Here is an 11708-nt window from a genome sequence, read left to right on the forward strand (position 1 = left end):
TGCTTAGTACACATAGATTACCTTCTTCACTTTTGTTCTCCCTTCTTTTCTTCTTTGCACTTCATATGTTGGAAGAAATCTTTTAAGGTCTTGAACCAATATTCCACTGCCATGGAAAATTCTTGGGTAGAAACTATGGTTTTTAAAAATCACTGTTCTGGATGAGGAAATTCTTTTGTATATCAGATTAAACTCCTGTCCTATCTTGACTCCTTGCCCTACCTCCTTTTAAATTTATTTATTTTGTATATCTTAGAAAAAATGGGAAAAGCCAAATTTTCATATTATTTGCCTTATTTTGTAATATATTCACAAACCTCTTTGAGAGCCCTCAGCCATCTTTTCTCAAAGGAGCAGGAAAGAAAAATGCACAGATAAACAGGAAAACTATTCATGCAGGCAAATGAATTGAGAGAAAAGCACAAATGGGAAAGGAGGAAGAGAAATACATTGTGAGGCAGATAAAAGAAAAAAGGTGGATGGACAGAAAACAGAAGATGAAGTCAAATTGGGGAATAAAGTGAAAATTAGAAATAAGACAAGAAAAGATTGTGAAAACATAATTGCAACAATCCCTTCCACTTCTGTGACTCTCCATGGTTTGGATTCTCTCACATATGCCTCACAACAACGTGGGAGGAACTTCATGCTCTAAAAAGGTGTCACTAACAGGACTTTAAAGTGGGGAAATGGAACCTCAGGAGAGTAAGTGACCTGACGTGTCAAGTAGCTAGAGAGAGATAGAGGCAAGACTCTAATTGTGGCCTTTTAGTACTCAAACCCCCTGTGGATCAAGGCCACTTATCAATAAAATATGAATACCAAAAGAAAATTTCTGGTCCTGGGACAGTGCCCTTTCTGCTACTCATGCTGAAAGAGAATGGAAAAATTACTAAAGATGGGGATCGAGAGAGAAGGAGATGAAGGACATGGTGAAGGCAGACAGAAAGCGAGAAAAAGACAGAAAAAACTCTCAGAAAGATGAAAAGCCAAATAGGAAACAGATGGAGAGGCCCACATAAGCATAATGGTACATGTCCTTGGATGGTATAGAACCGAACCCTTAATCTAGGAGTTTGGAACCCTCTCACTTCAACCAGGTGACCCAGAAGAACTGGGGTCTCTGGGCTCTTTCTGCCTTGTAGATAAGTCACCTCAAAACCAGACCAGCCCTCTCATCCAAGCCATCTGCCCCTCAGCCAGAGCCAGAAGGGCAGGTGGGCAGACTCAGAGAGCTGATGGAAACATGGAGGGGAGATACAGAGGAAGAAGCAACTAACCGGAGAGAGTTGGGAAAGCAGACATAGCTAGGCATCTAGAGAGGGAGAAACAGAGCAAGGGGTTAACTGAGTCAAGATCTGTGACATCTCATCTATGGCCACTGTGTGCTGAGCCCTGGTGTGATCTGAACACAGGTGGTTTCTGAGGGAGACATTGAGTGTTCATCTCTGATGAATACCAACAGAAGCAGAGTCAGTTTTCAGAAGCGAATACATTCACTGACCTTCTCCATTGGCTTTGGCATACGCAGGTGAGGACATTGGCTGTGCTGATATCAGGCCCAGAGTGAAGGTGCTGTGAGTTCTGCTGTAAACCAGCTGCTCATTTATAGACTGTGAGCTTCTGAGTCTCTACTCCCTCTGACAGTACGGTACTCTCCATGCTCTCTCTCTCACTCTCTCATCACAAACACACACACTGATGTAGCAGGACATCCAACAGGCTCTCAACATCAGGGAGGTAGAGGTTGCTTCTCACTGGCTACTGATAGGAAACTTACTGTAACAGATAAAGAATCCATTTTTGAAGTCTGTCTTCGTCTGACCAGGTCTCAGGAGTTTAAGCAGATCAGAGCAGTCCTAGGATCCTCAGGGAGACTTCTCCACTGGCAAACGGCCCTGGAATTTCTGGGTGAGTTTCAGATTTCCCAGGCAGAATCTTTTTTTCCCCACCCAATTCTGCTGTTTGGAAGAACATGATATTTGGAAGGTCATGATATTTCTGTGTTTCTTGCCCCCTTATGCCAGACATAGAATCCCCATCCCCAGAGGTAGAACCTACCTAGAGCGTGTCACCATCACACCCAACCCTAGGGATTTAGGAAGATCCAGTCCAATGTGGGATGCAAGGAAATGAAGAGGTTAGAATGTTTTCTTTGGAAAAATGTTTATTCAGAGTAGTTCCTAAGTGGAATCAATTATCTAGTCATGTTTGAAATTTCCTTCTTGTCTTGTATACTCTTTTTTTTATAGTTGGTTTGTTAGAATGAGAATCCAAACAAGACCTAGTACTTATAGGCAGCACAGCACAGGAAAGAGTGGGCCATGTCAAGAAGACTAATTTTGCATACCTCTGCTGGCAGAGGGGAGGTTCTAATTTCCTCCCTTGCCTTGTTCAGATGGGCTTAGCAATTGCACACACATACACACACACACACGTATATATAATGGAATATTAGCGACAAAGCCAAATGAAATTCTGCCATTTGCAGCAACATGGATGGACCTAGAGAATATCAATGTTTAGTGAAATAAGTCAAAGATAAATACTATATGAATCACTTATCTGTGGAATATAAAATATAATACAAATGAGTGTATATGGAAAACAGAAACAGATTCACAGAAATAGAAAACAAACGTGGTTATCAAAGGGGAAAGGGAAGGAGGAGAGACAAATTTGGGGTATGGGATTTACAGGGACAAACTACTATATATAAAATAGATAAGCAACAAGGATATATTTTATAGCATAGGGAATTATACCCATTATCCTGTAATAACCTATAATAGAATATAATCTGCAAAAATACTGAATCACTATGCTGTATACCTGAAACTAACACAATATTGTAAATCAACTACACTTCAATTTTTAAAAGTCTACAAATAACAAATGTTGGTGAGGATGTAGAGAAAAGGGAACTCTGATACACTGTTGGTGGGAATGTAAACTAGTGCAGCCACTCTTGAAAACGGTGTGAAGGTTCCTCAAAAAACTAAAAATAAAATTACCATATGATCCAGCAATTCCAATTCTGGGTACATATCTGGAAAAAATGAAAATACTAATTCAAAAATATACACACACCCTAATGTTCATAGCAGTACTATTTACAATAGCCAATATATGGAAGTCACTCAAGTATCCATCAACAGACAAATGGATAAAGAAGATGTGGTATTAGATATGGAATGGAATACTACTGAGTCATAAAGAAGAATGAAATTCTACCATTGGCAGCAATATGGATGAACCTAGAGAATATTATGCTTAGTGAAATAAGTCAGAGAAAGAAAAATACTGTGTGAGATCACATATGTGGAATCTATGTGTGTGTGTATATATATACACGCTACATGTGTATATGTATACACACACACACACACACACACACACACACACCACTTAATCCAATCATCTGTTTTTGTTGTTGTTTTTTGGCCATGCTGTGTGGCTTGTGGGATCTTAGCTCTCCAACCAGAGGTTGAACCCAGTCCCAGGGCAGTGAAAGCACAAAGTCTTAACCACTGGACCACCAAGGAATTCCCCCAATCATCTGTTGATGGGCACTTTGGTTGCTTCCATGTCTTGGCTATTGTAAATAATGTTACTATAAACATTGGGGTGCATGTATACTTTCAAATTAGTGTTTTCATTTTTTCTGGATATATACCCTGGAATGGAATTGCTGGATCATATGGTAGTCCTATTTTTAGTTTTTGAGGAAATTCCATACTGTTTTCTATAGTGGATGCACCAATTTACATTCCTATCAACATTATATGAGGGTTCCATTTTCTCCACATCCTCTCCAACTGTTGTTACTTGTAGACTTTTTGAGGATAGGCTTTCTGACAGGTGTGAAGTAATACCTCATTGTGGTTTTGATTTGCATTTCTCTAATAATTTGTGATGTTGAGCATCTTTTCATGTGCCTGTTAGCCATCTGTATATCTTCTTTGGAAAAGAAGGTCTTCTGCCCATTTTTTGATTGGACTGTTGCTGTTGTTGTCTTGATATTGGGGTGTATGAACTCTTTGTATATTTTGGATATTAACCCTTTGTCGGTCACATCATTTGCAAATATTTTCTCCCATTCCATAGGTTGTCTTTTCATTTTGTTGATGGTTTCCTTTGCTGTGCAAAAGCTTTTAAGTTTAATTAGGTCCCACTTTTTTAGTTTTGCTTTTATTTCTTATATATGCTTTTATTTCTTTTGCCTTAGAAGAATGATCCAAGAAAATATTGCTATGATTTATGTTAGCATTTTGCCTATGTTCTCTCCTAGGATTTTTATGGTTTCATGTCTTATATTTAGACCTTAAGTTTTAAGATTATTATTGTATATGTTGTAATGGAATGTTCTACTTTCATTGTTCTACATGTGGCTGTTCAGTTTTCCCAGCATGACCTGTTGAAGAGACTGTCTTTTCTCCATTGTATAGTCTTGTCTCCCTTATCATAGATTAATTGACTGTAAGTGTGTGGGTTTATTTGTGGGCCCTCTCTTCTGTCCCAATGATCTATGTGTCTGTTTTTCTGCCAATACCATGCTGTTTTTATTTATTTTTATTATTTTTTTTTTCAGAGCTGCACTTTCTGGAGACTTTAATAAGGATATAACATGCTGTTTTTATTACTATAGCTTTGTAGTATAGTCTGAAGCCTACTCGGATGATACCACCAGCTTTGTTCTTTTTTCTCAGGATTGTTTTGGCAATTTGGGGTCTTTTATGATTCCATATGAATTTTTGGATTATTCATTTAGTTCTGTGAAAAATGTCATGAGTATTTTGATAGGAATTGTATTAAATCTATATACTACTTTGGGTAGTATGGCCATTTTAATAATATTAATTCTCCCAATCCAAGAGCATAGGATACCTTTCGGTTTCTTTGTATCATCTTCAGTTTCCTTCATCAATGTTTTATAGTTTTCAGTGTATAAGTATTTCACTTCCTTGGTGAAGTTTATTCCTAGGTATTTTTTTTTCAGTTTTAAATGGCATTTATTTTTTTTACTTTCTCTTTCTGATATTTCATTATTAGTGTAAAGAAACACGATTTTTGTATGTTAATCCTGTATCCTGCAACCTTGCTGAATTCATTTATTAATTCTAATAGTTTTTGCATGGAGACTTTAGGATTCTCTATACAGAGTGTCATGTCATCCCCAAGTAGGGATAGTTTTACTTCTTCCATTCCAATTTGGATACCTTTAATTTCTTTTTCTTATCTGATTGTTGTGGCTAGGGCTTCCAATACTATGTTAAATAAAGGTATCGAGAGTGGGCATCCTTGTGTTGTTCCTGAATTTAGTGGGAAGGCTTTCAGATTTTCACCATTGAGTATGATGTTGGCTGTGGGTTTGTCATAAATGGCTATTATTATGTTGACATATGTTCCCTCTATACTCACTTCGTTGAGAGTTTTTATCATGAATGGATATTGAATTTTGTCAAAAGCTTTTTCTGCATCTATTGAGATGATCATGTGGTTTTTGTCTTTCCTTTTATTAATGTGGTGTATCACAACTTGATCATGGTGTAGAATTCTTTTTATGTTTCATTGGATTATGTTTGCTAATATCAATAATTTGTTGAGGATTTTTGCATCTATATTCATCAAAGATATTGGCCTCTAATTTTCTTTTTTGGTAGTGTCTTTGTCTGGTTTTGGTATCAGGGTAATGGCCCAATAGAATGAATTTGGGAGTGTTCTCTCTTCTTCAATTTTTGGGAATAGTTTGGGAAGGATAGGTATAAGTTCTTATTTATATGTTTGGTAGAATTCCCCTGTGAAGCCATTCTGTCTGGGGCTTTTGTTTGCTGGGAGCTTTTTAAATTAAAGATGCAATTTCACTTCTAGTGATTGGTCTGTTCAAATTACCTGTTTCTTCATGACTCGGTCTTGGCAGGTTATATGTTTCTAGAAATTTGTCCATTTCTTCTAGATTATCCCATTTGTTGGCATATAACTGTTCATGGTACTCTCTTACAATTTTTTGTGTCTCTGTGGTATTGGTTGTAATTTCCCCTTTCATTTCTTATTTTGTTTATTTGGGTCATCTCTCTTTTCTTCTTGGTGAGCCTAGCTAAAGGCTTCTCAATTTTGTTTATCTTTTCAAAAATCCAGCTCTTGCTTTCATTGATATTTTCTATATTTTAATCTCTATTTTATTTATTTCCTCCCTGATCCTTATTATTTCCTTCCTTCTTCTGACTTTGGGCTTTATTTGTTCTTATTTTTCTAATTCTTTCAGGTGGTAGGTTAGGTTGTTTATTTCAGATTTTTCTTGTTTCTTGAGGAAGGCCTGTATTGCTATGAACCTCCATCTAAGAAATGCTCTCGGTGCATCCCATAGATTTTGGAAAGTTATGTTTTTATTTTCATTTGTCACAAGGTATTTTCTGATTTCCTTATTGATTTTATCATTGACCCATTGGTTTTTTAGTAGCATGTTGTTTAGTCTCTACGTTTTTGTTCTTTTCCCATTTTTCTTTCTGTAGTTGATTTCTAGTTTAATACCATTGTGGTTGGAAAACATGCTTGATATAATTTCTATCCTCTTAGAAATTTGTTGTGGCTTGTTTTGTGAACTAGTATGTGATCTATCGTGGAGAATGTTCCATGTGCACTTGAAAAGAATGTGTATTCTACTTATTTTTGGATGTAGTGTCCTGAATTATCAAATAATTCCACCAGTTTATTGTGTTATTTAGGACCTCTGTTGCCTTACTGATTTTATGTCTGGATGATCTGTCCATTGATGCCAGTGGGGGGTTAAAGTCTCCTACTATTATTGTATTACTGTCAGTTTCTCCTTTTATGTCTGTTACTATTTTTTTATATATATTTAGGTGCTCCTGTATGAGTGTGTATATGTTAATGAGTGTAATATCCTCTTCTTTGATCCCTTTATTATTATATAATAGTCTTCTTTGTCTTTCGTTATAGCCTTTATTTTAAAGGCTGTTTTGTCTAATATGGGTATTGCTATCACCACTTTCTTGTCATTTCCATTTGTGTGAGATATTTTTTTCCATACCCTCACTTTCCATCTGTGTGTGTCTTTGGTTCTGAAGTGAATCTCTCATAGGCAGCATACAGATGGTTGTTGTTGTTGTTATCCAATCAGCCACTCTATGTCCTTTGATTGGAGGATTTAGTCCATTGACATTTAAAGTAATTATTGTTAGTTTTGTACCTATTGCCATTTCACTATGTGTTTTCCAGTTGTTTTTGTAGTTCTTCTCTGTTCATTTCTCTTCCTTTTTGTGTCTTCCCTTGTGGTTTGATGATTCTCTTTAGTAGTATGCTTGTGTTCCTTTCTTTTTACTTTTTGTGTATCTCTTGAAGGTTTTTTATTTATGGTTACCATGGGCTTCATATATGTTGACCTATAACTATATCTATTTGTTTTAAACAGGCAGTCATTTAAGTTCAAACACTCTCTAAATGATCTACAATTTTTACTCCCCTCATCCTCATTTTGTGTTTTTGATGTCATATTTTACATCTTTATCTTTACCTCTTAACTGTTTATTGTAGTTATAGCTGCTTTAACAATTTTTTTTGTCTTTTATTCTTGTACTGGCTTATTTGAGTAGTTGATTCTCAGTCCTTCCTATATATTTGCCTTTCCTAGTGTGATTTTCCCCTTCCTATAGATTTTTGCTTCTTTTCCACTTAGTGAAGATCTTTTAACATTTTTGGAGGGTAGGTTTAGTATTGGTGAACTCTTTTAGTTTTCCTTGTCTGAAAAGTTATTTACCTCTCCTTTGATTCTAAATGATAATCTTGCTGGGTAGAGTATCCTAGGTTCCAGGTTTTCCCCTTTTAGCACTTTGAATATATCATGCCACTCCCTTCTGGCCTGTAAAGTTTTTGCAGAGAAATCAGCTGATAGCCTTATGGGGATTCTCTTGTGTATGACTCGTTGTTTTTCTCTTGCTGCCTTTAGAATTCTCTCTTACTCTGCCATCATGATCAATCTCTCCTTCCTTCATTAATTTTTTTAACATCTTTATTGGAGTATAATTGCTTTACAATGTTGTGTTAGCTTCTGCCGTATAACAAAGTGAATCAGCTATATGCATACATATATCCCCATATCCCCTCCCTCTTGCATCTCCCTCCCACTCTCCTTTTCCCACCCCTCTAGGTGGTCACAACGCATTGAACTGATCTCCCTGTGCTATGCAGCTGCTTCCCACTATCTTTCTATTTTAAATATATATGCCAATACTACTCTCTCACTTCATCGCAGGTAACCCTTCCCCCTCCCTGTGTCCTCAAGTCCATTATCTGCGTCAGTGTCTTTATTCCTTTCCTGGCCCTAGGTTCAGCAGAACCTTTTTTTTTTTTTTAGATTCCATATATGTGTGTTAGCATATGGTACTTGTTTTCCTCTTTCTGACTTACTTCACTTTGTATGACAGACTCTAGATCCATCCACCTCACTACAAATAACATGATTTCATTTCTTTTTATGGCTGAGTAATATTCCATTTTTCATATGGGGCACATCTTCTTTATCCATGCATCTGTCAATGGACACTTAAGTTGCTTCCATGTCCTGGCTATTGTAATTAGAGCTGCAATGAACATTGTGGTACATGACTCTTTTTGAATTATGGTTTTCTCAGGGTATATGCCCAGTAGTGGGATTGCTGGGTTGTATGGTAGTTCTATTTTTAGTTCTTAAGGGACCTCCATACTGTTCTCCATTGTGGCTGTATCAATTTACATTCCCACCAACACTGCAAGAGGGTGCCCTTTTCCCCACACCCTCTCCAGCATTTACTGTTTGTAGATTTTTTAATGATGGACATTCTGACCAGTGTGAGGTGATACCTCATTGTAGTTTTGACTTTCATTTCTCTAATGATTAGTGATGTTGAGCATCTTTTCATGTGTTTGTTGGCAATCTGTATTATCTTCTTCGGAGAAATGTGTATTTAGGTCTTCTGCCCATTTTGGATTGGGTTGATTTTTTTTTTGATATTGAGCTGCATGAGCTGCTTGGATATTTTGGACATTAATCCTTTGTCAGTTGCTTAATTTGCAAATATTTTCTCCTATTCTGAGGGTTGTCTTTTCATCTTGTTTATGGTTTCCTTTGCTGTGAAAAAGCTGTTAAGTTTCATTAAGTCCCATTTGTTTATTTTTGTTTTCATTTCCATTCCTCTAGAAGGTGGTTCAAAAAGGATCTTGTTGTGATTTATGTCATAGAGTGCTCTGCCTATGTTTTTCTCTAAGAGTTTTAGAGTGTCTGGCCTTACATTTAAGTCTGTAATCCATTTTGAGTTTATTTTTGTGTATGGTGTTAGGAAGTGTTCTAATCTCATTCTTTTACATGTAGCTGTCCAGTTTTCCCAGCACCACTTATTGAAGATGCTGTTTTTTCTCCACTGTATACTCTTGCCTCCTTTATCAAAGATAACGTGACCATATGTGCGTGGGTTTATCCCTGGGTTTTCTATCCTGTTCCATTGAACTATATTTCTGATTTTGTGCCGGTACCATACTGTCTTGATTACTGTAGCTTGTAGTATAGTCTGAAGTCAGGGAGCCTGATTCCTCCAGCTCCGTTTTTCTTTCTCAAGATTGCTTTGGCTATTTGGGGTCTTTTGTGTTTCCATACAAATTGTGAAAATTTTCATTATAGTTCTGTGAAAAATGCCATTGGTAGTTTGATAGGGATTGCATAGAACATGTAGATTGCTTTGGGTAGTATAGTCATTTTCACAATATTGATTCTTCCAATCCAAGAACATGGTATATCTCTCCATCTGTTTGTATCATCTTTGACTTCTTTCATCAGTGTCTTATAGTTTTCTGCATACAGGTCTTTTGTCTCCTTAGGTAGGTTTATTCCTACGTATTTTATACTTTTTGTTGCACTGGTAAATGAGTGTGTTTCCTTATTTTCTCTTTCAGATTTTTCATCATTAGTGTATAGGAATGCAAGAGATTTCTGTGCATTAATTTTGTATCCTGCTACTCTACCAAATTCATTGATTAGCTCTAGTAGTTTTCTGGTAGCATCTTTAGGATTCTCTATGTATAGTATCATGTCATCTGCAAACGGTGACACTTTTACTTCTTCTTTTCTGATTTGGATTCCTTTTATTTCTTTTCTTCTCTGATTCCTGTGGCTAAAACTTCCAAAACTATGTTGAATAATAGTGGTGAGAGTGGGCAACCTTGTCTTGTTCCTGATCTTAGTGGAAATGGTTTCAGTTTTTCACCATTGAGAACGATGTTGGCTGTGGGTTTGTCATATATGGCCTTTATTATGTTGAGATAAGTTCCCTCTATGCCTACTCTCTGGAGGGTTTTTATAATAAATGGGTGTTGAATATTGTCAAAAGCTTCGTCTGCATCTGTTGAGATTATCATGTGGTTTTTATCCTTCAATTTGTTAATATGGTGTATCACATTGATTGATTTGCATATATTGAAGAATCTTTGCATTCCTGGGATAAACCCCAGTTGATCATGGTGTATGATCCTTTTAATGTGCTGTTGGATTCTTTTTGCTAGTATTTTGTTGAGGATTTTTGCATCTATGTTCATCAGTGATACTGGCCTGTAGTTTTCTTTCTTTGTGAATCTTTGGTTTTGGTATTAGGATGATGGTGGCCTCGTAGAATGAGTTTGGGAGTGTTCTTCCCTCTGCTATATTTTAGAATAGTTTGAGAAGGATAGGTGTTAGCTCTTCTCTAAACGTTTGATCGAATTCACCTGTGAAGCCATCTGGTCCTGGGCTTCTGTTTGTTGGAAGATTTTAAATCACAGTTTCTGTTTCAGTGCTTGTGATTGTTCTGTTCATATTTTCTATTTCTTCCTGGTTCAGTCTTGGAAGTTGTGCTTTTCAAAGAATTTGTCCATTTCTTCCGGGTTGTCCACTTTATTGGCATATAGTTGCTTGTAGTAATCTCTCATGATCCTTTGTATTTCTGCAGTGTCAGTTGTTACTTCTCCTTTTTCATTGCTAATTCTGTTGATTTGAGTCTTCTCCCTTTTTTTCTTCATGAGTCTGGCTAATGGTTTCTCAATTTTGCTTATCTTCTCAAAGATCCAGCTTTTAGTTTTATTGATCTTTGCTATTGTTTCCTTCATTTCTTTTTCATTTATTTCTGATCTGATCTTTATGATTTCTTTCCTTCTGCTAACTTTGGGGTTTTTTTATTCTTCTTTCTCTAATTGCTTTAGGTGCAAGGTTAGGTTGTTTATTTGAGATGTTTCTTGCTTCTTAAGGTAGGATTGTATTGCTATAAACTTCCCTCTTAGAACGGCTTTTGCTGCATCCTATAGGTTTGGGTCATCATGTTTTCATCGTCATTTGTTTCTAGGTATTTTTTGATTTCCTCTTTGATTTCTTCAGTGATTTCTTGGTTATTTAGCAGCATATTGTTTAGCCTCCATTTGTTTCTATTTTTTACAGACTTTTTCCTGTAATTGATATCTAGTCTCATAGCATTGTGGTCGGAAAAGGTACTTGATACAATTTCAATTTCCTTAAATTTACCAAGGCTTGATTTGTGACCCAAGATATGGTCTATCCTGGAGAACGTTCCATGAGCACTTGAGAAGAAAGTGTATTCTGTTGTTTTTTGATGGAATGGCCTATAAATATCAATTAAGTCCATCTTGTTTAACGTGTCACTTAAAGCTTCTGTTTCCTTATTTATTTTCAT

This window comes from Balaenoptera ricei, chromosome 10, assembly GCF_028023285.1.
Source record: "Balaenoptera ricei isolate mBalRic1 chromosome 10, mBalRic1.hap2, whole genome shotgun sequence".
Lineage (NCBI taxonomy): Eukaryota > Metazoa > Chordata > Mammalia > Artiodactyla > Balaenopteridae > Balaenoptera > Balaenoptera ricei.